The sequence below is a fragment of the Canis aureus genome, chromosome 35, assembly GCF_053574225.1.
Source record: "Canis aureus isolate CA01 chromosome 35, VMU_Caureus_v.1.0, whole genome shotgun sequence".
In the NCBI taxonomy this organism is placed as follows: Eukaryota; Metazoa; Chordata; class Mammalia; order Carnivora; family Canidae; genus Canis; species Canis aureus.
Genome location: NC_135645.1, coordinates 20,796,246 through 20,824,089, shown reverse-complemented (window position 1 = coordinate 20,824,089; position 27,844 = coordinate 20,796,246). Strand labels below are relative to the sequence as shown.

General features: G+C 34.2%; 1 long non-coding RNA gene across 1 annotated transcript in view; it reads right to left on the bottom strand.

Moving 5' to 3' along the window:
* Positions 1-1,301: 1,301 nt before the first annotated feature.
* Positions 1,302-27,844, bottom strand: part of LOC144305258 (uncharacterized) — a 44,630-nt gene continuing 18,087 nt past the window's right edge. The window contains exons 2-3 of the long non-coding RNA XR_013372320.1: positions 9,765-9,841; positions 1,302-1,472 (exon numbers count right to left, since the gene is read on the bottom strand). This is a non-coding gene — a long non-coding RNA (uncharacterized LOC144305258). The remainder of the gene's footprint in view (positions 1,473-9,764; positions 9,842-27,844) is intronic.

Here is a 27,844-nt window from a genome sequence, read left to right as displayed (position 1 = left end):
TGAAGACCTTAATAGAACCAAAAGTCTGAGTAAGAAGGAACTTCTCCTGCTTGATTGCTTGAGCTGGGACATTGGTCTTCTGACTCCTACTGAAAACATTAGCTCCTCTAGATATGGTGTCTGATAACTTTCAAAGAGGAATTTACACTATCAGATCTCCTGCTGCTTAGGCCTCAAACTCAGATTGTGATATATATCAGCTTTGCTGGGCTCTAGCTTGCTGACTGCAAATCCTGGGACTTTCAATCATGCCAATTCCTTTAAATCAATCAATCAGCCAATCCTTTTGGTTCTGTTTCTCTGGAGAATCCTGACTAACCCAAGGCTAGCCACTGGGATTGTGCAGAAAGATAAAACATTTTCCCCCAGAATGGCTAAAATTGTTTACTTATTTCTATGTTCTCCTTTCATAGCACTTCTCTACTTCTTCCTTCCACCCTTTTCAGGATCAGGAAATGCTTCGTTGCTACAGTAGCAATAAACAGAGGAGATTTTTGATAGACATGTGGGAGAAATCTGTTCCAAGTAGAAGATAGTAAGTACAGGGGAAGATATTTAGATATCTAATGTTTGAAAGAATAATGATAGTGGTACAGAGTCCTATGATAACAGTTTAGGATATTGCTATGAAATGCTAATCTAAGAGATCTGCAAATACTGGATTATAATGAAAATGTCAAGAAGCACTGATGAGCTGGTATTTAGGTATATAGTATACACACTAAGCATTCTTCTAAGCACTTCATTTTAACTCATGTAATCATCCTATTCATTCTATTAAAATTTTTCTATTTTTGAAGTTTTACATTTGAAAAAACTGAGAGACAAATAAATACAGCAAGTTGCCCAAGGTCATACAAGTTTAGTCACTAGTAAAGCTAGGATTTAAGAATGAGGAGACATTCAATTCAGAGGAAGAAAATTAATCAGAGCCTATTAAATGATTCAGATAAGTTATGAGGTTTGAAATAAGATACTAATTATAGAAATGAAAAAAAGAGTACAAGGTAAAAAAATTATATTGTCAAATTATGCAGCATTTGGCATAAAATGGACTTGAAGCCAACAAGTACAAAATAGTCAAACCAGAAAATATGAAAGAGCAGAAGACAAATTTCATTTAGAATATTTTACAGTTGAAAAGAGACACTATATAATCAAGAATAAAATAAATTTTTTCTAAGTCACTGAGTTTACCATTGCTCAATGCAACTGAGATTATTACTGTAAACCAAATATCCCTTCCTTGATTTAAATTCTCCAGTGGCATTTATCCTGGTTGGACTAATTCTTACCAGTGGAATGTCAGCAAAAATGATGCAGTTCAGAGCAGGTGATTCCTGCCTCTGCTCTCATCTCCATGACTGACAACAAAGGATATCTCCATGGTATTGTTGCAAGATGAAGTAGATTGGATCACTGACTCAAACTTTGAAGGAGAGCATGATGAGAGGCAAATGACTTACATTGATCTGTAACATAAAAATTTGATGTGTGCAGTCATTGGGATTTTGGAGTTTGGTTATTACTGCAGCATAGCATAGGTAACTTACCTTGACATATATGTACAAGTAAAAGGTGTAGCTCTAAGACTACCTTAAGAGATCTCTGACTCTGGTCTTTCACTTTAAGGTATGAGGATAAAACAATTCCTAATTGGAATTGGAATTCCTAATTGTTCCTAATGTGGTTAAAATTTAGTAAACTAATAAGATATGAATGTGCTTTGTAAGTCAAAACTACTGTGTAAGTAAAAAGCATCCATATGCTGTTGTTGAATATCAGTCAGATGTTATTGCAAGCAACAAAAATATTTGGGCTACCACATTTTTTTAAAAGAATTTATTGAAGTATATTGGGCTCTGAGAAATTCATTAGAACCTAGGAGTACAGTCTTGAAAATCAGTAGAATCTAGGGTAATTCTAGAGATCCAATAGTCCAATATAGAAGCTAATAATCATATGTACCTATTGAACTCTTAATATTTGGACAATTTGAATTGAGATGTGTTATAAGTGTAAAATACAAACTTGAGTTAGAAGAATTAATATAGGGACACCTGGGTGGCTCAGCGGTTGAGTGTCTGCCTTCAGCTCAGGGCATGATCTCAGGATCCAGGATCTAGTCCCACATCGGGCTCCCTGCAGGGAACCTGCTTCCCCCTTTGCCTGTGTCTCTGCCTCTCTCTCTCTCTGTGTCTCTCATGAATAAATAAGTCTTTTAAAAAATGAAGAATTAATATAAAAAATGTAAAGTAACTTAATAATTATAGTGATTATTGAAATGAAGATTTTTTTATTACACTGGGTTAAATAAATTAGATTATTAAAATTAGAGTCCCCTTGTTTCCTTTAACTTTTTCAAATGCTGCTAATAGAAAACTTAAAATTGCATAAGTGGCTCTCATTGTGGTTTCTATTACTTTTCCAATGGGGAGCACTGACCTAGGCCTTTCACCTTTCCCAGAATAAGCTAAAGGCTAGCTCACTCCAAACAGGATATCATTTTGAATAGCCTACAACTGGAGGTAGAAAACAAAGGAAGAATGATTGTCTCTATTCTGAAAATTGTTAAGAAATCACTTTTTTTCAGACGGATAAAATATTATCCTTATACAAATAGAGAATGAACACATGTCAAAGATTTTGTCTAACTCATTACAATGTAGGAGCCAATAAGATGCTGCAACCAAGTCAAAGGAATATTCTAAGAACCACATATATAAAATTTGTTATTCTTAACAAATTCTGAAATTAATTTAAAAAAGATGCAACATGGATCTACCCACAAGGCAATAATCACTTGCAGTTTACTGGACACAACGAATTTGTATTTCCATGCACAAGAATAATTTGCATTATGATCAGTGTTCTACGATTTAGATGCTCAATGTCAATGATAGATACACATATAGGTGAACCAGAGAAGATACACATTGACTTTTTCCCCTCATTGCAGAATCTTGCAAATTTTTCCTGGCAGGATGAAAAAATTAAGAAACAAAAGAATTTCAAATTGTGTTTTTCAGGATTGCAAGGACAATGATGGAAATTCTGTAATCTAAATCATGATCTCCGATTTGTAATATATTCTGTGCCAATGATGTATTTTTCACTTTGTTTTAGAAAATTTTCTAAGTTTTTTTGAAGAAATAGAATAGATATTGACAAAAATTGTACTTTTTACTAATATTTATTTAAAATTACATGTTTTTCCTGAAGCTCCAACCCAGTAGGTATAACACACCACACCTCCAACAAACCCACCCCCCACAGAAAACAACCAACCAGCTAAATAAACAAACAACTGTCCTTGTGCTAACTCCTGGAACCTGTTACCATACTTTACTGTATTTTGCAAAAAAAGAAAAACGGGGGGGAGGTATATAGGGAGTTTACAGATAATGATTGAGGAATACAGGTCATAAAGCAGGGAAATTACCTGATATCAACCAGGTGGGCTCAATCTAATCATACAAACACTTAAAAACAGCAAAATATATCTAGCCGGGGGCAGGAAAGATGCAGCAAAAGAAGTAAAAAACATGCACTCTGGGCTGACTTTGAAGAAAAAAACCAAATGGCTACTTTGTGAACCGCTGATGGAGAAGGATAGCCTCTAGAAGCTGAGTGTGACCCTGAGTTGGCAGTCTGCAAGAACACAGGGGCCTTAGCCCTACAACCACAAGGAAATGAAATCTGCCAACAACCAGGGAGCTTGGAAGAGTCCCCCAGGCCTCACATGAGAATGGCAGTTCTAGCCAAAAGCTTGATTTCAGCCTGTGAGATGTGATCAGAGGAGCCAGCTAATTAGCACCCAGACTCCAGTCATGGAAAGTGTAAGATAATGAGTTTGTCTTGTTTAAATGAGTAAGTGTGTGAAAATTTGTTACAGCAGCAACAGAAAATGTAGATACTTACTCTCATGCCAAACTACTTTTTTTTTTTGATAGGGAGTTTTGGTTATTATTGTTTAGATGGCGATCTCTTTTATGTTTGTGAATGATACGCCATCACCCGTGAAATGAACTAAAAGTCTTGTCTGGCTTATTAATCTAAATACCTGAATTCTCTCATGTGGCCAAAAAAGGCTAGAATCTAATGTTAAGAGCTGCCTGATGCAGTTTACTTTTAGCTTATCTCAGGCAGAGCTTTGTTGCTCATTTTGAAAGAGGAAACCAACACTTTTGCTGATTAGAGTGATAGGGCTACTTACCAGAAGCATTAAAGTGTTTAGTGCTCACAAATGGCAGGATCATGTTACTTGATAATAACTTTCTACAAATTCTCTACTACTACAAAGAGGTTGGTACATGATTCTTAGAGGGAAGCTGTCAGCTAGGAGGAAGATCAGAAATAATCAAGGATAAAGTACTTGGATATGAGGCAAGGTTAAAAGTGTTAAATATTAACAGATTGGTCAACTAAAATAGGGAATGGGATTAAAAGCATACTTTATATCTGAAGTTTATTAAACAGCAAATTTATGAAGTAATTGGGAAGAATGTTGCAGCTGGATATTAGGTTAGATCACAACAGGGTTAAGCATTAGGTAAAAGAGGATATATTAGGCTAGAAAAACTTATATAATAAACAACTTTCCAACCTCAGGGGCTTAATGCTTTCTAGCTTGCATCATAGTTCACTGCGGGGTTGAAGGGAGCGCTGGGAAGGGTGCTTTTGCATGAAGCCATTCAGGAATTCAGGCTTCTATCCTGTGGTTCACCCACCATCTTCTTGGGTGGAAGTAAGAAAACTAGGACTCATGGACCAATTTTTGTTGCAAACCTGTTTTCATATGCCATATGAGCAAAGAGTGGTTTTTGCATTTTAAATGTATATGAATAAAGAACGTAACAAGCACAAAATTTACAATCTGGCCTTTTCAGGGAAAAAAATTGCTAACCACAGCTCTAGAGCTTTGGTAGCCTCAATCAGAGTCTCAGCATCCAGCTGGCTATAAGGAAAAACAGTGAACATAGAAGTTTGTGTAAGAGGTTTTAGGGGCCAGGTCTGGAAATGACAAATACACTTCTACTAAACATACTGATAGTCAGAAATACTTAATGGGACACCTCCTCTCTGCAAAGCACAGTTGCAGGTACAGTCTAGCTCTACACATAGCTGGAAAAGTAATAGAAATTAAAGAATTATGGGAGATGTTTTACCGCTAGGGAAAGAGGTTTTATAACTTGCCATAAAACCAATTTCTGGTTAACAAAACTTAAAATGGAAACATTTGAGAAACGTTTAATAGAAAATAACTATTTTAACAAATGTTAACTTATAGAAAAAATAACAGAAAGGCCCAGATTATCCAAATTATAAATTGGATGCCAGATAATTGTGGTTTCTGGCATTTAAAACATATATATTAATATAATCCAGTCGTAAATTGGCCTAACTTTTGGCCACAAATTGTCTAGAAATATAATGCAGATTCGTAGGACAGTACAAAAAAGACCTTTTCAAACAGCATGCCAAAAGCGGAAGTGAGATTATTCTCCAATTTTTACATGATCTGTCCCAAACATACGTTGAATATAATTATTAGATTTGTCTTGTTCAGTTAACCTTTATTACCTAAACATTATTTTTAATTCAAAACTTCATAAGCATAATTTTAAGTTTAGTTCTAAATAGCCAAACACATTGAGAAATGAGCAATGTTTAACAAACATTGAACAGAAGCCTAAATATATAGAAAAAATATAAAAATATAAATATCACTACAGTGGGATTCTCATGCTAACTACAAATCACTGTTCCTTGGACTTTGGTGGGAACCATTAATCAGGAGTGTCTGAGAAAAATCTTTGCCCCTCCCTTGTCAAGATGTTTTTCCTTTATTGTCATGATTGTGTTTCGTCTGCTTTTATATACATTAATTCATGTTGGATAACAGTAGACCTCTTGTTTTCTTTATTCAGAGCCAGTATATTAATGAAAAAAAAATATCTTTCTTTCTGTCTGAAACTGCTTTAAGATCAGTCTTTAAAGTAGAAGAAATAGTTGATCACTCAGATTTCATCAATCATTTCTCTTCTTCTAGCTGTATCTATTACAATTTATATTTATTACACCTGTGAAATGGCAAAGGTAGGGAAAGAAAATCTATCAGTGTCTTTTCAGAAGACCTTTTCAATGGAATGCCTTCCACAAAGCACTATCTGTAAACTGTCTGCTTCATCTGTGGTGAGAATGAGTTTGTTTCCTTCCTTCTTTGTGGGAAAATATCATCTTAGATGTTAAGTGTTGCTTGCAACAATCACCTACGTTTCTCATCCTCTTTTTCCTTTATGGTTGTTGCCTCCTTCATTTATCAGGAGACCAATTTTGTTCCACCAAAACAGTTGCTGGGACTTCACCTTATCTGTCTGTCATCTTCCAGGAGTTAAAGTGTTTAATGCTTACTTGCACATGGATCAAACACCTTTTCTCTCATAGTCAAGCCATGCATACCATCTCATTGTCTCCACATAGCCTCCACAACTGGCATCTAGGAAAAGCAATGAGATAAAAACTCAGGGAGGAATATTTTACCAGGACTTTAATCCTGCCAATCTGGTTCTTTCAACTGTGTCTCAGCAATGACTGTGGAAACACTTATTATAGGGTTTCTTTTAGTGTGAAGGAAAAAAATGATTCTGCGTCATAAAGCCCTTGACTTTCCCTCCTAAATTTTGCAAAGGAGACATTCTCCTTTGGCTTCCATCATCTCCTGTGGATTGCAATTTGCCACATTGCAAAAGTACATTGTGACTTCTTGAAAGGCTTGTGCTTTCCCATGCTGTTCTGTGAATGGGTTCTCAACTATCAGCCTTGTGCGTGTGTGGTGATTTCACACCATGCACTACTGAGACCTTGTTACAAGTCACATCCTCAGGGATTTTGTGCAATGTGTTTAGAGAAGGCCTTATGGAGGAATATGATCAAACTTTAAGTCAAAGAAAAGAATGGCTATGAAGATTTTCTTGGGTACAATGCTAGCTTTGTGTGAAACAAATAGTCACAAGTATTTTATGAAATCTGGGCTCCTGATTTGAAAGATTTGATAGTATTGTTTTAACCTATAAAACTTGTGATGGCTCTTTAAGTAAAGAAAATCAGGGATTGTCCCTCTTATATATTTTCACAATCTCAGTCAAGAAAACCAGCCACCTTGGGATCCCTGGGTGGCACGGCGGTTTAGCGCCTGCCTTTGGCCCAGGGCGTGATCCTGAGACCTGGGATTGAATCCCACGTTGGGCTCCCGGTGCATGGAGCCTGCTTCTCCCTCTGCCTATGTCTCTGCCTCTCTCTCTCTCTCTGTGACTATCATAAATAAATAAAAATTTAAAAAAAAAAAGAAAAACAAAGAAAAACAGCCACCTATTTCTGGTATCTGTTCCTATCTAACAGTAAATATATAATATATGTAAATATTTATATATAACATATATTAAATTTATATAACATATAAATATTCATGTATGACATATATTAAATATATATTATATAAATATAATATTTCTATATAATATAAAATTATTATAAAATGTATAATATATAAAAATATGTAATTCAGTACTTTTTTGAACTACCCTTAGTGGAAGACCTCAATACTTTACTTTACTTGGAAGAAAGTGGTGGATAATCAGCTGACTACAGCTCATTTAGCAAATCCTATATCTGGGTGTTATTGCAACTCTTTCCATCAAATGCATGAATATCCAGGTCATGTGGAATGTGTACCATATATATATTTATGTATTTATGTATGTGTATATATATATTTAAGTAGGTTCCATGCCTAGCATGGAGCCCAACATAGGGCTTGATCTTAGTACCCTGAGATCAAGACCTGAGCTGAGATCAAGTCAGATGCTCAGCCGACTGAGCCACTTAGGTGCCCCTCCATATATATTTTCGAAAGAGTTAAAGTAAAAGGCTAGAAAGTATAACTATATTAAAATATAAATAAAGTTATTATGAATTTTCTGTAAGTGCTTCTCTGAATATCATTTGGGGGAGTGGAACAACCTTTCACACAGTCAAATTATTTAAAAAAAACAAATGCTGTGAATCTAAAGTGACTCCTTCTATGAGAGACTGTAGATCCCGAGAAAAACCAAGAAGAACACAGGTAGTGAGGAAGGAAATGTGGGGCAGTATAGGGAGCAGTAACAATTAAGTCATAATGTAGTCATATACCATGATAAAAATCTGATAGAAAGAAGACCATGAGGATGAGAGCAATGGTGGACAAGATATATGGAGTCCAAAACTTCTCTGGTTATCTGAATAAAGGATAAAGGATCATTAAGTATCTACAATTGAAAAAAGGAAAGAAATAAAAATAATGGAGAATGGAAGAAAGAGGACAAGTAGATTGGAGGGGAAAAAAAACAACAAAATATTACAAGGTAAGAAGAAAAAATAAGGAAAAAAGGTGTTATTTGCCAGGTTTCTTCTTTAAAAGACCATGAGGATGAGATTTGCCAAGAGGAACAGAAGTGACTAAATGATATAAAATCCTGATGGAAAAGAAGAAGAGAACAGAAATATTCCTGTACACAAAGACATTGTCAGGGCCATTTTTATAAATCTTAGCAGTTTTTCATAAAGAAACAATGTACTGTGTCATAAATATTCAATTTTAATAAATCTGAAACTGCTACTACTAACATAGTTCAATTGCTTAAGGGGTTAATGAAAGATTCATATTAGGAAACAAAAAATCAAATAAAAAATTTTCATTGAAAAAAAGACTAGTTAAATGTTGATGAGATTCAACTTAGTAGGTCAAAATTTTAAAAAATTGTTTCTTATAATGAGACAGTGGACATAGGAAAAGTTGCGAACTACTTAAGGCAAATTGTGATAAAGAACATTTACATATTAAAAATAATAATTACTAATTAGCATTAATTTACCTTGTTAATAATGTGCCAGGCATTCAGCAAAGTGCTATAAATATCATTTCATTCACACATGCACATATACAAGTTATCGTATGTATTAATAATATTATAAATGAAAAAGCATAAGCTGAGAAAGGATAAATGAATTTTCTTAAGACCCCAACTCCATAAGTGGGAAAATAGAGAGTACAAATGAAGTTTGAATCCAAAGCCAGAGCTCTTAATACTTACTTAAACTGAATTTTGGTCTTCCTCTCAAATTGGAAACGGCTGTAACATTTGTGATTTAAAAAATATAGCTACTCAAATTCCCCCAGAATATTTCTTAATAAAGTTGGGTGGGCAAAGTGTGGCTAGTTTCCCTAGCTCAAGGAAAAAAAAAAAAATCACACAATAAATTTCTCAGTTCATATCATCTACCGAAGTCTTCAGGGGTTCTAGAAGATAAAAGAAATAAGAGAGATTTTAGAAACAGATGTGAAAAATAAAGATGGCTTTCACGTTGTGATGAAAAAAGATAAGAGGTACCACATAAAGTAGCTGAGCATAAACAAAAGGTGCAGCAGGAAGAAGACAGCTCTTGCAGAGTAAGTGAGCGGGAGTATGTTTATTTTTGAGCACTCCACTTTGTGTGAAGCCTAACTATGAAGGAAAAGGGGAATGGAGAAAGAAGCCATTAATACAAACAAAGAGAGGATAAGCCAAAGAAAATGAAAGGGGGGTCAACCAGAGATCGAAGCCAAGTTTCTGATACAGGATAAGAAGCATAACTCAGAAATCAGGTAATAGAAAACAGCCACATTTGGAGAGCAGCAGGTGAAAAAGAACAGTGTGAAAAACTACATCAAGTCACACACTTACAGGTCAAGTGGTTCTTGAAGCAGGATCATGTAACCTAAGCAACGTAACCACAAAGAAGGCACACAGTTTATGGTTCTCTAAGAAAGGAAAAAAAACAAAATGTCAGTACAAGAAAAAATTCATATGAAAAGAAAACACTATAAAGGAAGGAACTAATTTTGGAGTTCTTCAAAATGGTTAGTAAAGGGAAACAGTGTAATAAAGGGAAAATGCATTTTACAATGATTGCTTCAATTAATTTTATCCCACAATGTGAATCTGTTAGAATGAGTATATTCATAACTATCACTAGCATGTCTTCCCAATCTATATAACATCATAAATTAAGGTTAAAGTGAAAATTTCTTAGAATAGTTTATCTCTGTGCATCTGTGTAAGATATATGAATTGGGACGTATTCAAACAGAAATTTAAAAAAAGACTAGATTAAAAGTGACTTAGAGAGAATTTATCTCAGTTTAAATATAAATAGGTTAATAATTTATAGGCTTGTCTGTTCATTTATTTGATATAATTTCAAAAGCAACCTATATTCATTGTTAAAATTGTAGAAGATCTCTTCATAGCAGCAATGTAAACCTACAGGTGTGATATGGTATTCTCTAGACCATCTGTGCAAGTATTTCTATATATCCTTGCACTTACTTTCACTAGTTTGTCAAAGTGGTGAAGATGCCCTTTTGGGTCATCATTTTGGGGTGGTGAACTAAATTCCCGTAGATCAATTTGCAGAAAATCCTTTCACCAATAGCCATTCATCACAAGACCAATTTGCTGCATGACCAATTTGACAAATTATTAACTCCCCCCAAATGTGTATCTACTCACTAGTTATGAAGCTGATAGCAATCTCTATTTCACCAAGACCACTCGATTTTCAATGTCAGTTTGGTTATTGCAATTTCTTTTGGACTTTGAATTTTAGATATAGAATATACTATTTGTGCCTAAGAATTTTAAAGCTATAGAATGAGTCTGTTACAAAATATTTTCAATCAAGTCTACAAGTGGATATAGAGAAAAGTCTGAGGAATTGTGAACCTTTTTGTTATGTTCAGATAGCCATAGGAACATAAACTAGATTCATATAAATGATAAACCTGAATTAAAATAAATCACAACCCAAAAGGAAATAGTTTATAAACATAAGAGTCCCAGGATCCTTGAAACAGGAAACTAATGTCTTATATGTATTGTTATCCCTGCAACTAGAACTGTTTGATTTACATATATCTCCAAAAAATAAGAGAAATTGAGCTACATCAATGAATAGTTATTTTTGGCAATAGCTGGCTTCAAAGAGGAAAGAAATAGGGTTTATACATTTCAAATTCTTGAATACTCTTTTAAATGTTTAGTGTTTTATATACAGATGGGTAGCTCTTCCCATAATTGCAGTTTAGACTGACTGGGACATGTGAAAATAGACACTCAGATGAAACTTCCACTTGGTAGATTAAAAACACTTGGCCTCTGGGCCCATTTTTCTTATTGTACATACAATCAAGTGTGCACAAATGAGACACAGTATTACTTACTGTTCACTAGTATTAGCGAATTGCTATTATTCATTGGATTTATTAGATTATATATTTAGGGACTGTTTTTGAAAAATATGGACAAATTTAGTATAATTATTAAAAAGCCTACAAACTTAAAAGTAATTATCAGTATTTTGGAATTTTGGAGAAAAGAATAGAAATAGAGAGTAAGCACATAGTACTTTTCATCTTTCATAGTTTTATAAAGTCTCAATGTACTCTATAATTTTAAAAAATAACAATAATAAGTTCTGGGGATATAATTAACAATATATTAGAAAGTTGGTAAGAGAGTAGATCTTAAAAGTTCTCACCACAAAAAAAAAAAATTGTAACTATGTGTGGTGATAGATGTTAACTGAACTCATGGTGATCATTTTGCAATATATGAATATAGCAAATCATTATGTCATAGGGGCAAAACCAATACAATATTATATATCAATTACAATTTCAATTCAGGAAGAAAATATTACAAACCTAATTTTCATGACAGAGTAAAAATACTGTAATTCTCAACATTCACATTAAGAAGTAAAATATCCCCACAATATATAAATCAAGAAATAAAAAATTAAGAATTGTGTTTAAGGTAATGACAGTCATCAGAAAACACTAGAGAGATTTATTCTAACTTAAAGGTGTGGAGAGGATAGAAGTGGAAAAATAGAGTATAAATAGATTTATTTCCTCAACAAATATTTCCTGGTACTAACTTTACTACATAAAGTTAGTAAGTCAAGCAAAACAGGCATAAAAAATGTGTAGTTAAAAACTGGTAATAAAAGTTCTATTTTGTCTAAAGGGTGTAGAATATTAGAAAGAGTTCTGTTCCTATCTTAGTAATTAGAAAAAGCAAAGCAATTTATAAAATCATATCTTTTCTTGACCTATCGAAGAGCTGAGATCATCAGGCAACCAACTATCCCAATATCCAAAGAAAAGTAGAAAATCTCAAGGAGAGACATGGACACATGTGTTAGGTTACTTGGGATAGAACAAGAGACAAATACATGACAGTCATAAAAGTAAGAAGATTTAAGCACAAGAATTTAGTTAAGTTTTTGGAAGTTTAGTGTCAGCTATCATGGAGAGTGTAAAACCCCTAGGACCTGCAGACATTCAGATACAACCCAGATGTTGGAATTACAGGTCAGGCATTTAAAAACGGCTATTATTAACATGTTAAAGTCTGCAGTGGAGAAGATGGATGATATACATGAACAAATGGGGAAATCTTAGCAAAAAAGAGAAAACTATAAGAAATAATCAAGGGGCGCCTGGGTAGCTCAGTTGGTTAAGCATCTGACTCTTGACTTTGGCTCAGCTCATGATCTCAGGGTGAGATGGAGCCCTTCATGGGGCTCTTTGCTCAGCAGGGAGTCTGCTTGAGATTCTCTCTCACCCTCTCCCTCTGCTCCTCCCTGTCTCATGGGCTGTCTCTCTAAAATAAATAAATAAATAAATAAATAAATAAATAAATAAATAAATAAACAAACAAACAAATATAAATAAATAAGTAAATAGATCTGTAATTTCCCTTAGAGAGCAAATAGATTTTAATTCTGCCAAATAATATTTTTAGGCAGAATTAAAGGAAGTGTAAAATATTACCTAAGATTAGGTAGATTAAATATTGCCTAAGATTCCGAAGTTTGATGACATAAATTATGATCTAATTATAGAACTAGATTTGTTATACCTACAGAATGATAGAAATCATCTCTCCTATCTTAATGCCTATATACATATATTTATATCTAAAAGTACATCTTTCTTTAATATAGATACAAACATGTAGTCAGCTAACTCTGCATAGAGAATCAAGCATTTGATCAATCAGATTCTCACAAAATTAAGTATTGTTATAACTATCTTTGGAAATAACCACTAAGACATAGCATGCCCCTCTCTGATAAACTTGTAATAGATACAAAATTGTTTGTGTGAATTCTCCTTAGAAGTCCATATCTAAACCGGACAGCTGGCAAGAGAACATGTCTCTGTCATCTTAGAATAAACCACTTATTATTCAGCTCTCTTAAGAGATTACACCTTTGGCAGCCAAACATTTTTTGCCATCTGCAGCAGGTGGGAAACATGGAGAGTTGTGAAATTCTGGTTCATTTCAGTGGTCAAAGTAGTATTTGCAGAAAAAAAATGTTTTTGTCTTTAGGATAGAATTTGTATATATTTTCAATAAATGCTCCTTCCCCTTGACCTCTGTCAGGATATTATCCCTTTTCCAAGGATATTATTGCTTTCCTTCCCAGAGATGTCTAAGATGATGTCAGGAATTAGACACTTAATGTAGTCATAAATCACAGCAATAGTTATTTAATAACTATATTTCAAGCTGTGATTCTGTTTTCAGTTCCATTATTATCTTATATCAACTTAGTTAACATCCAAAAGATTCAATCCTATTTCAAATTTCACCATTTTTTCATCCACATCCGTTTTCTTGCTCTGTTCAACTCTCAAGCCTATGTAAGCACAGTATACATACAAGCTTAGCAGAGCTAATCAAAATTACCAAACAATTTGGGTAATAATATTTTTGGGGGGATCCCTGGGTGGCGCAGCAGTTTAGCGCCTGCCTTTGGCCCAGGGCGCCATCCTGGAGACCCGGGATCGAATCCCACGTGGGGCTCCCGGTGCATGGAGCCTGCTTCTCCCTCTGCCTGTGTCTCTGACTCTCTCTCTCTCCCTCTCTCTCTCTGTGACTATCATAAATAAATAAAAATTAAAAAAAAAAAAGATTAAAAAAATATTTTTGTGTGTGAATTTTCTGTTCCCTAAGGCCTTCTATACTTTAATGCTACATTCAGGACTGTCCAAATCTTATAATTTAAGCAAATATGTGAACAAAACTCCTCACCAATAAATATTGTAATGCCTAAAAGATGTATGATATATATATAGTTGTTATTATATATTTCTATGCATTTATAGTTATAATTTACATATTATATAATAAACTATATCATGGACTCTTTGAATCAGCACCTAATTACCCCCTTTACGGTGAATGAATGGATAGATATTATTTCAGAAAGAATCTAGTTAACCATGCCATTCAAAGTATTCTCAGGCAAATAATTAAGATTCCCCCTTTACAACTGTGTCAGTGTTGAAAACATTAGAAGAAAATATGAATATTTTCAACTTTTCAAGTCATTTTAGTTTACATTCATTTTAGTTTATGAAAATGAAAAGTATGGAACTTATAAAATAGAAAAGGTTGTCAGCACACCAACTTCTTCATAGGGACCAGCTAGCTGAGCTAGTGATGGATGAAAGGAAACAACCTATCATCAGTAAATGCTGGAAAATGAGTTAGTGAGCCCTAGAAATTCATTATTACTGAAGACTTCTTCTCAACCCTGGCAGCCTGGAGACACCAGAGGCTTCCACAGGCCTTTTGGCAAGAGATTGGTAAACAATCATGGAGTCCAAGAGGAGGAAGCTAACTCTCCACACACATAAAACTTGGATATAACTTAGTACATCATTGCATAAGGAAAAATAAGAACAAAGGCAAAATTCACCAGATACCAAAAGATTCTCAGAATAATAACTATATATCTATTAAATCCTTGTAGTTTTATGGCTAGAATTTCTACCAGTATGGGTACCAAAACTCCTAGTCAAAAGGCTAAATAGTGGTAAGTTGGTCAAACTTTTGGACAACTGATTGAAGCAAGCAGAAAAACCATTTCTAAAACAGTGCACTTTAATACAATCCTCAAATAATTCTCATAGAAGTCAGAGGAATAAGCACTTACAATTAAAAAAAAATCAACAAACAAATGAAATCCACCATCATAAATATCAACAGAAAAAAAATCCTTGCAAATTGAGTTAGGTCCTCGAAGATCTCATATATTGAAATTGTAAGCTATAAAGCATAAAATAAATGTATTTTATACATTTAAAGACATTCTTCAAAAATAAGGGGAACATTTAAATAGAAAAAAATTAACCAAATTTATTTTGTGAAACAATCAAATCTAATTTCTAGAAGTCAAAAGACAATAATTGAAATTTGAAAACAAAACAAAAGCAAAAACAGTGGTCTGATCAAACTGCAGATTAGGCTCAAATAAGGATTTAGTAAAGTAAATAATGTATATTTAATGAAATTATATGAAGTAAGGCACTAAGAGATCTAGGGAAATAAACATAAAAGAAAAATTAAGAGAGTAAGCAGAGAAAAACAGACTGGAAATTAAATTTCTAGAAGCATTAAAAAAGAGAAAACTGGAAAAAGACAATTATCAAAGGGAAATAGACTAATAGTTTTCTAGAATTGGGAAAAGATAAAATCACAGATTCAGACAGATAAACAAAGTACAAGAAAAACAAGTAAAAAATGTGCCTCAGGATGGTGTATGTGAAATGGCAGACAGTAAAGAGAAACAGAAAATTTTATAAGCAGTTAGAGATAAAATGGATTACCTTCAGCTAAATAACAATTAGTCCAATAGCTGCCTTCTCAATACTGTGTTAGAAATACAAATACAGGGGATAACATATTCATAGTAATTAGAGAAAATGATCATTGAATTAGAATTGTATATTCATTAAATTGCCTTTCAAGAAAGAGGTCAAAGTAAAAACACTTTCAAAATAACAAAAGTCTGTATTCACTGTCAAAAAAGTATCGCTAAAAGAATTTATAAAGCAGTTGTAGCCAATATAACTTTCTTCAATGATGGAAATATTCTACATCTGTCCTGCCCAATATGGTAACAAGCCACGTGTGATTTTGAGCTCCTGAGCTAAGACTACTGTAACTGAGAAACTGAATTTTAAATTTTAATTTTAATTAACTTAAATCGCCACACATGGCTAGTAGCTATGTATTAGAAAGCCAATTCTAAAAATATGGTTTAAGAAGGAATTATGTGTAAAAATAATAATAAAATTATATGTAAATGTTAAAGTACATAAAATAATACAATTATCTTACTGTGCTGTTAAGAGAATCAAAAGAAATAAAACAAATTATAGAGAGAAGTATGATCTGGCAAGGAGATAATTACAGTTAGAATATTTTAAAGTCCTTGTTTTGGAGACAAGTAAAGTGATATTGATCTTTGATAAGCTAAAATAGTTCTAGTAAATTCTAGGAAGATTAATAAGAGGAAAACACTAGAATATATAATTTCTAAACTAAGAGATATATAAAAAATGTGTGGAAGGGACAACAAACTCAATCAATGTAAATAAGGCAATGGGGAGAAAAAGATCCTTATAATATGCAAAAAATAAAAGGGGCAAAATAAGATGAGTAATAGCCTTAAATTTAAATCTATTGATAATATCAAATATAAAGAATATTTTTTCTACTTAAAAAATGAAGATTACACAAGTGTGTTGAAGAAAGATTTTGTTATATGCAGGAAATGTATAAGAATGTAAAATTATCAAAAGACAAATTAAAGAAAAATATATACCAGGCAAATATAAACCAATAGAAAATTGCAGGTATATTAATATCAGGAAAAAAGTAGGATTCAGGGCAAAACTTTGCTATAGATAGACTTTTCTGTGTTAATAAAATGTTTAATTCATAACGATGGAATTAAAATTTCTGGACTTGTAAGCACATAATAAAATAGTTTCAAATACATAATAAATTTGAAAATATTATTGGGGATCTTTCACATTTTTGCTCACAAAATTATTGATTAGGGAAAAATTCAATAAAGACATGGCAGCTAAAACAACACAACTAACAAGAATGATCAAAGAAATACATAAATACTGTCATCAATATAATCTTTTCATGAATACATATACATTTTCATGGAAATTGACTATGGTCAGAGCCACCAAACAAGTTATACCAAATTTTTTAAAAAGGATATCAATAGTGTTATAGAGACTGGTAGGTGATCATCAAACCTGTATCTTCATCTTTTGAGAAAACAGCTGGATTACGTTTCCCAGACGTAATTCCAACTGAGGCAAAAAAGTGCATGCGGTGTATATTTGCCACAGATGCTTTTTATTCAATGAAATGTAAGCAGAAATGATGTATGTTTCTTCCAAGCTAATACCTTAAACACCTTTCACAAATAATTCTCCATGCTCATTCCAATACTATCTTCATGATGATGTGCACAGAGACATGCAAGCCCTTTTCAGAGATACAATAACCATGATTTGAATGGAAACTTGAAGCACTGCTTAGAGAAAAGCTTCTTTCTAATCAAGAAATATATATGTTGGAGGTTTCACATAAAAGAGAAATGAATTGACATTTTGTTAACTCACTGAAAGTATAGAATTTTCTCTTATAAAAGCTAATATCATTCTAATACAAACATTATTATTAGAAATGATATACTGTAGTAGAAGAAACCTAATATATATTTTATCTCAGTAATTCAGCATTTGGTGGTGGTGAATTTCTTATTGAAGACTAAAGAGATGGGAAGCTCTGGAATGGCTAGCAAAACACTTGGAGATACATGACCTATGACAATTTGGGAGGCAGATCATATGTCTTCTGAATCAGATTCTCTAAGTAAAGGGGTTAGACATAGTGTAATAGTGCATATCAGATTCTAATTTTGGTGAGGTATCACAAGATACATATGACTTCAAGTAAGTATTTTTCATTTTTTGGCCAAAATTTTAAAAACAGATTAAAAAGAACTGGCAGAGAAATAGCAGAAAAGTCAATTGTTGCTAGACTTCAAGCAATGAGACCTAAGTCTAAACCTATGAATCTGTAAAGATCACTATATTCATTATGTTATTACATTACAAATTATCTTAGGTAATGGACCAAAGGCATTAAATATGTATCTATGGAACCCATGAATGTTACTTTATGTGATAATTTTTTTTAATTTTTTGCAGATGTGATTAAGGATTTTGAGATAAGGAAATTATCTGGATTACCAAGTAGGCCCTAAATCCCATCATAAATGTCCTTATAAGAGAGAGGAACAGGGAAATTAGACACAGAAGAGTAAGGCCATGTGAAGACAGAGGCAGTGATTGGAGTGATAATACAGTTACAAACCAATGAATATGGCGATCACCAGAAGCTACAAGAGACAAGAAACAGATTCTCCCTTAGAACCTCCAGAGGAAATGTGGCTTGGTTTATACCTTGATTTTGACCCAGTAAAATTGTTATCAGATTTCTAAGACTCCAGAACTCTACAAAAATTACATTTCTATTGCTTTAAACTATCAAGTGGTAATTTGTCAGCCATAAGAAACTAATACATGCTAAAATTTAGCAGCTAAAAACATTTTCTGATTGTTTCCCTATCTCAGGAATCCAGGAGTGGCTTAGCTGGATTTCTCTGGCTCAGGGTCTCTTGCACATCTGTAATCTAGGTGTCTGTAATCATCTCAAGTCTCAACTGGGGAAGATCCCTCTCCAAGTTCATTCCTATGACTGGTGGCAGGTCTCAGAAGATCTGATTCTAAGCTCACTCATGCAGCACTTTCCACATAGATGCATCATTTCATGGCAGCTGGCTTCCCCAGAGAGCAATCAGAGAGATCTAGAGAGAATACCTCAATGGAAGTCACAATCTTTATCCAACTTAATCTTGAAAGAGAAATCTCAACACACATTAGAAATGAGTCAGTAAGCCCAGCCTATATTCAAGGGGAGCATATTGCAAAAGGACATTATAGCAGGAGGGATTGTTGGGGGCCGTGTTAGAGGCTATCAACCACAAAAGCATAGATTTTATCAGTAAATACTTAGAAATATCAAGGAAAAATTGTTTAATCTTAGCCTAAAGATGGATGAGGTAAGAGGAGAGGATGTTTCTTATATTCCAGGTACATATATAATTCTGGATATTCTGAAAAAAGGCAAAACTATAAGAATAGAAACCAGATCATTGGTTACCAGGGGCTGAGGGTGGAACACTAGACAATTAACTAAAGAATAGTAACTTGGTGGTGGTAAAATCATTCTATATTTTGATTGTAGTTGTAGTTATCACTGTTGTATACGTTTGCTTGAAGTCATCAAATTATATTCTAAATAGGTCTAGTTTAGGGTACATACTCCCCATCACAATAAACCTGCCTCCCCAACAAAATTTAAAAATTCCCTCAATGTAAACCAAGTACAATATTCTAGAGACAAGTAAATCTAATCACACACAAAAATTTCTGGGGAAAGAAAAATGAAAATACTCTTCAAATTATCTTATGGTGTTAGAATAACCAGAGTCCCAAATTCAGAAAAGGACACTAAAACATCAGAAAATTAGAGTCCTGTCTCATTCATAAACACAGACATAAAGTTTATAAATGAAATGTTAGCAAAACAAATATTTTAAAACATTAAGAGGATAATACATCATGACAGAGTTGGATACATCCAAGGAATGCAAAATTATTTTCTCAGTAAAGAAAGGGAAAAAAATCAATTAGTGTTATTCATTGGGATAATCTTAATAGGTAATGGAAATACTTCAATAAATTTCAATATCATTTACTTCTTTTTAAAAATATCTCTCACAAAATTAGCAATAGGAAGACATTTCCTTTTATTGGTCTGAAAAGATTGTAGTCACTGTTGCCAGTGTTTTGTAAGCAATTGCTGTCATTGATTTAAAAAGGAAAGAAAACAAACATTTTTCCAAACTCAGAATAGTAGGGTACTAGTATGAATGAATTCAATTTGCCAGAATTTTTGATTACTTATTTATCATGCTATATTTCTTGTTAGTAGAATCGGATTTTGCTCTGAGTTGCATTGGTGTCCTTCCACACATTGACAGAGCAAAACCAGTCTAAGCTGTCCTGACAATTTTGCATTTCTTTGCCAGATGTGAAATTTTCCAGCTTCCCAGTACTGCCAGTTATGGCCCTATAAAACCTTTTTGGCAAATGGAATGTAGCACATGACTACAATTTGATTGGAATTGCTTTTAGGAAAACTTATTTTCTATCAAAAGGAAGCATACACATATGACAGCACCTTTCTTGTCTTGACATGAATATAATATCTAAAACTGAGGCAAGTCTTCTTATACCCATGCTGTAGAAAGTAACTTGCTGAGGATGAAACACAAAAGAATGAAAAAAGCCTATTTGTTTGAAGACATTGTGAAGCCCCTATACCAATAATAGGTTCTTTTTTTTTTTTTAAAGCTTATTTATTTTTTACTGTAATCTCTACACCCAACATGGTGCTTGAACTCACAACCCTGAGATCAGGCATCACATACTCTTTATGTCTAGACTCCTTATCAAGGACCCTGATTAATATCTTTGTTTTTTTAAGCAAATGTAAGTAAGGAGTTTTAGACTTACAGCTGAATGTACTTTAACAGATATAATTAGTAATCACCCCAATATCTCATATAATTAAATTATCTTTTCTTCTTACATTCTCATGAGAACGGAGATGGGGTAGCTTGGTCCTTTTTCCTTGTAACAAAATTATTTGGTTCAAAAATCTTACACTTGAAAATGATATATATTCTCAAAGAAACCATGTTTCAGTTATAGATTTTCCTGTAACAAACTAATCCAAAATCTGTTGGCTTAAAACAGTAATGATTTATTATTTCTCATTATTTCTTATAATTTCGTGAGTTGGCTGACCTAGCTGGACTTTTTCTTCTGTGCCATGTAATGTTGGCTGAGGATACAAATGTGTGCTTATTGACTGTCTTTGGCTAGTACTATGGCTGAGACAGCACGATCAAGATGGTTTTATTCCTGCTCATAGCACCTCCACTGTGGTATCTGGAATGCCTGGGGGCTGCCTGGGGCTGTTTCTCTCTTATCACTCAGTAATCTTGCCATAGCTTTTGTGCTTTTGGCTGGATCCCACAAGAGTGAAATGAATCTGCCAAGCTCTAGAACTCACACATCACTTCTTCCTCACTGTCTTAGTCAAAACAAGTCATAGGACAGCAGCAATTCAAGAGAGGGAAAATACCTTTATATCTTGATAAGGGGGATTGAAAGAATTGTTGATGGCCTTATGCTGACAGGATAATCTACCTTTAAACCACTTGTAATAATATCTTTCTCCTATTCCCATCACATGTTTATAACGTGTCATCTTACTGTAATGCTTTAAAAAAATGCGTATCCTATACAGTAAAGAATCGCTAAAAGAAGAAAAAGAGGAAGATATTGTATAGATTCAAACATATATTATTTATTCTATACTAATTCAAGCTAAGTTCTGGCTCATTGCTACAGGAGAACTATTGGAAGTAACCAAATGACTAGTAGAGACAAAAGTGATAGTGTACGAAGATTCAACTTTTTTTTCATATTATATATTTACTCTGCATTGCTCCTCCCAGACATTCAACTTTATTTTATTTTTTTAAAAAAGATTTTATCTATTTATTCTTGAGAGGCACAGAGAGAGAGGCAGAGACACAGGCAGAGGGAGAAGCAGACTCCCCACAGGAAGCAGGACGCCGGACTCAATCCCAGGACCCCAGGATCATAAACCAAGCCAGAGGCAGATGCTCAACCGCTGAGCCACTCAGGTGCCCCTCAACTTTATTTTAGAATGGAGAAACAATATGACATTATTTTGCATTTCCATCTTACGATGTAAATTTTCCTTCATTCAAATATATTTTTTTTACATTTTCCATAAAAATATATAACATAGAGATAATTGGAGAACATTTCTCTATTACCCGAAAGAAGTAAAACTACAAGTTATAAGACAAAGTCAGGAAATGTCAAGTATGATTACACATACATAGATTGCATTCATAAAGTATTATGTATTTATTTTCTTTTTAAAGAACTATCACATATTTTAAAGCTTATTAAGAACTATCTACAGGGCAGACCCGGTGGCTCAGTGGTTTGGCGCCTGCCTTCAGCCCAGGGTGTGATCCTGGAGACCTGGGATCTAGTCCCACATCGGGATCCCCACAGGGAGCCTGCTTCTCCCTCTGCCTGTGTCTCTGCTTCTCTCTCTCTCTGTGTGTCTCTCATGAATAAATAAATAAAGTCTTAAAAAAAACTATCTATAAAACTCAAGCAAATTTATTGTTTTGTGTTTTTAAGTAAGCTCCCTTATGTATGCATATACACATACATATATATATGCATATATATATGATATATATGTGTATATATGCATATACACACATAATGGAATATTATTCAGCCTTTAAAAAGAAAAAAATCCTTTTAAAAGAAGAAAACCCAAGAATATGGATGAACAGGAGGGTATTATGCTAAGCGAAATAAGCCAGATAGAGAAAGGCAAATACTGCATGGTATCACTTATATGTAGAATCTAAAAAGAAAAAAAAAGTATCAAACTCATAGAAAAAGAAGTTGAAAAAGTGTTACCAGGAGCTAGACAGTGGGCCTAGGAGGCAGGAGGGATGAGATTGGAAGTGGTTGATAAAAGGGTACAAACTTTCAGTGATAAGATAAATAAGGTCTGAGGCTGTAATGTATAATATGGTGACTAAAGTTGACAACACTGTATTCTTTAATTAAATTAGCTAAGAGAGTAGAACTTAAATGGTCTCATTAAAAAAATAGTAAATATGTGAAGTGATGGGTGTGTTAGTTATTTTGATGATGAGAATATTTTCACAATGCATATGTACATCAAATCATCATGTTTTACGTTTCAAGTGTCTTACAACTTGATTTGTGAACTATACCTCAGTGAAGCTGGGCGAGGAAACATGGCATGGGAGACTTATCTAAGGTATCATAACTTGTAAATTCAAATATATTTTTAAAGATATAACAAACAACTTCTGTATGTTACAGGATTCATTTTCTCCAGTCTAGTTAATCTTAATTTTTCATTTTGTTACCTATTTTTTAAAGACACATAACTTTCAAAATCCAAATTATCAAAAATTAACATTTAGAATACATAATATCATATTAAATTTTATTGGTATATGCATGCATGTACTTATATACATATTTCTGTACATATACATATATGTATATATGAACACATACATATACATGCACACTATAAATACATATAAAAATTGTAAGAAAAATATTTAAAAATAGAAAATTGAAAGACTTAGAGAATTACTGTCACTACATCTAATCAGAGAACACAGCCAAGTTGGTAATTAAATAGCCACATTCCCACTGACAGGCCTGCAGCTATGTGGCACTCATCCCAATAATATGAAAGGATCTAGATTCATACTGAAAACTACTATTAAATAGACTTACTTTAGACAAGTTCAATTCTTTCTGGTCAGAAAGTGCAAACTATGAAATTAGCACTATTGTGAAATACCCAATCTTTATCAAATAATACATACAGGACAGAAACTGCAATGATATTATATATTTTAATGTATTGACGTCTCATAAGGGCAATATTTGATGATATCTATTAGTAATGTTCCAGCTGTATTTTTGGCTCAAGAGAAGTAAATCAGAACCAATTCCCTCAATCATTTCAAGAAAAATTTAAGCTAAAATTCAAAATGACCAAAAATATTTAAGTAGTGCATACCCTGCTACTACCAATAAAAGATTCACTCCTTGTAATCTCATTGAATTCTATAATTTCTAATAACAGTAATTATACTATATTAAAACATAGATTGCAAAGTGATTTGTCCAAAGAGCGCAATTTCCTTTTATAGATGTTATTCTGCTCTATATAATACATTTATGGAAACAGGAAAAAGTAGCATTCCCACTTGGAATGGAAACTTATGCAAGAGGACATACTTTTATACTTTTCCCAAAATCAAAGAAAACTCTGTTTTTGTGAAATGACATCCTTGAAACAGATGACCAATGCCTCCACTCCAAGTATATCCTCACAAACTACCTTTATATTGAAGATTCCTAAAATATTCCTTCATGGTTTGCTACCACTCTGTTTTGTCAAGACGATAAGTAGCTGCAAGCCAATGGTCATAATGTGAATGTAGCATGGCCGAATGAGTGCCAGAGGATGCATTACTAGTATGTTACTGCCTTCAGCAGATTGGTTATGAACATGGTCTCCAAATCATAATTTTGTTTCATGATTTTGAACTATAGGTAGTTCTTCTTTGGCCTCTGACCTATGAAATGAAGGGCCACAAAAGACAAATCACAGTGATGTTTTACTATTTCACTTAAAATCCTTCCTTATTGATTTGCTTGCCTATTTATAGACCTGTTGACTTTCTGGCCTAAATGATCCCTGATGCAATAATAAATATTTTCCTGTTCTTCTATCTCCAATAGCCTGATTTTGATCCATAGCCTTTCTCTGACTTGTGATGTAATATATCAGGATTCATATTCTATGTGGGGATCCCAACACCTCTTTGATGACAAGCTGTTGAAACTTCACAGGCCAGGTCATCCCATCTGCCTCTCCTGGTTGGCCTTCCATTGGCCTTTCTAGTCTCAATCTTCAGTAATCTGTATTTGCAAGTGAAACTTTGACACTTTCAAGCAGCCTGCTTCTTGACCTTTCCATCTCACCATCACCTCTCATAATAACATGTTTACCATCACTTTCCTTACATTGCAGCTTGTGTCTGTATAAATATTCCAATAAAGCACCCTCTTCGAATCCTGCTTTTGTTCTTGGCCTAATGGGGGTAACCTCTCCATAGGATGTATTCTATAATGGGGATTCTTCACATTTAATACTTGGATACATTTTATTTAGTTGGCACAATGATATCAACAAAAAATCAAATTTGGGAAGTAGCATGAAGACCCTAGACTTGCCTCATCCCTTGAACACAGATATCAAATCATTCTGAATATGCAAGAAATCAATTTGAAGACTGAGAGAACACACTGCACAACTAGTGGGAGAGATGAGGCCACATTGTGGAAGGTAGGAGGTGTAGAGAGGTGATTTGGGAGAGAAAAGGATTACAGATGCAGTGGAGGTGATGGAGCCCTTGTCAGAGAGAGAGATTTGAAAGAGAGAAAGGAAGATATGAGGGATAGCACAAGAAAAACACTTCCCTAAAGCCACTAGCTGGGAAAATGAGAGGGGCTGATTTTTGTGAGTTTTTCCAACCAGTGGGCCTCAAAGACTAGAGTTTAAGAGGTCTGTGGAGTGACTGGGATGGAGACTAGTGGGTGCTGCAGTACTCCTGTTGAGGAGGACAGATAGTTCAGTACAGATTATGCAATCGGAGGATCTTCTGGAGCACACTGGGAGAGACAGTTCTCCTTCTTGGAGTGCATCTGGGAGGGGTGGCATTTCCTCTCCTGGGACAGAAGAGTTGATAGGTGCTATCTCCCTCCCCAAACCCTTAGCATAGGTGCATAGACACCTGCTGAGTGGTCCTAACCTGAACATTGACTCTTTGCTATGCTTTAGTCCAAACTTCACACCCTTGGACTTTGGTGCAACTACCCTTCTGGGATAAACCTGCATCCGTCCCAACATAGTGAGATCCTTCCCCAGAGGACAAGTGTTGGTCCATGCCATGCCGGGTCCCTCAAGTTTGAAATTTGAAGAACTCAGCCGGCCAGCCTAGGATAGACTACTGCACTGCAGACACAGGGTGAAGGCAGCCAACTGAGATGCCTAGGACAGATAAGGGGAGATTGTTCACTCTTCTTGGAGGGTTTCCTGGACAGAAGTGGGTGGGAATTCCCCCACCCTCCCACCCGTAGAGCCCAGGAAGCTGGCTGAAGCAGATACTGCTTTTCTGGACAAGTGATCCTGAGAATCACAGCAGCAGGCCCCTCCCCCAGAAGACCAGCGCAAACCTCTCAAATGTACATCTACTAACCATAAAGTTCTGCAAAGCTTCAGTTCTAGTGAAAGTAGCATCAGATGTCTTTTAACAAGCAGACCAGAGCACATCTAGTTAAAACTCACCACACTCCAGCCAAGATCCAAACACACCTCACTGTAGGCAAGGAGGAATTCTGCAGAGAAATAACCTGAGGGAAAGAGCAGCCAAAACACAGCAGCAGAATACACATAGAATACACCAGAGATACTTTCTGAAGCACCAGGCCCTGGAAAGTATATGACCTCTTCTTTATAAAGCCAGTACTCTCAGGAGCAGGAAACATAATAGGCTTTCTTAACACAGAGAAGAAGCCAGAGACCTAAACAAAATGCCAGGACAGAGGAATTCCTCCCAAAAGAAAAAACAAGAAAAGGTTATGGCCAGGGATCTAATCGAAACAGATATAAGTAATATGCCTGATCCAGAGTTTAAAGCAACAATCATAAGGATAGTAGCTGGGCTTGAGAAAAGCATAGAACATAGAGTGCCTTTTAAGTGATAAAACTTAAAAATTAATCAGTCTAAAAATAAAATGCTATAATTGAGATGCAAAACCAATGGGATGTAATGAGCACAATGACGGAAGAAGCAGATAAACAAATAAATGATATAGGAAATAAAATTATGGAAATAAGCTAAAAAAAAACAGGGAAATAAAAGTATTGGATTGTGAATGTAGACTTAGGGAACTAAGTGATTCCATAAAGCATAATAATATTTATATCACAGGAGAAGTCCCAGAAGAAGAGAGGATAAAAAGGGTGGAAGGCTTATTTGAAGAAATTATAGCTGAAAACTTCCCTATTCTGGGAAAGAAACAGGCATCCAAATCCAGGAGGCACAGAGAACTCACCGCAAAATCAACAAAAGGCTAACACCAAAACATATAATAGTTAAATTCACAAAATATAGAGATAAAAAAAAATCCTAACAGCAGCAAGACAACAGAAGTCCCTAAGTAAGGAAATACAGATAAGGCAGCAGATCTCTCCAAGAAGCCTGGCAGGCCAGAAGAGAGTGGCAGGATATATGCAATGTGCTGAATGGGAGAAATACACAGCCAAGAACACTCTAGCAAGGCTGTCATTCAGAACAGAAGGAGTGATAAACACTTTCTCAGACAAACAAAAACTAAAGGAGTTTGGGACCACTAACTCAGCCCTGCAAGAAATATTAAAGGGGACTCTGGGAGTGGGAAGAAAAGACCAAAATTGACAAAAACTAGAAAGGAACAGGGAAAATCTCCAGGAAAAAAATGACAAAACAAGTCATACAATGACACTAAATTCATAGCCATCAATAATTACTTTGAATGTAAAAGGAACAATTGCTCCAATCAAAAGCTATGAGTATCAGAATGAATAAAAAAACAAAACAAAACAAGACCCATCCAAAAAACAAACAAACAAAAAAACAAAACAAAACAAAACAAAACCAACCAACCAACAACAAAAAACCCCATCTATATACTGCCTATAGGCGACTCATTTCAGACCTAAAGACATCTACAGATTGAAAATGAAGGGATGAAAAACCATTGATCATGCTAATCGATATCAAGAGAAAGCCAGGGTAGCCATACTAAGATCAGACAAACTAGATTTTAAAACAAAGACTGTAAAAAGAGATGAAGAAGGGCAGGACATCATAATAAAAAGATCTATCAACAAGAAGATCTACTAATTGTAAATAATTATTCCCCCCACTTGAGAGCACTCAAATTTGTAAAATAATTTATAACAAACACAAAGAAACTCATTGATAAAAATACAATAATAGTCAAGGACTATAACAC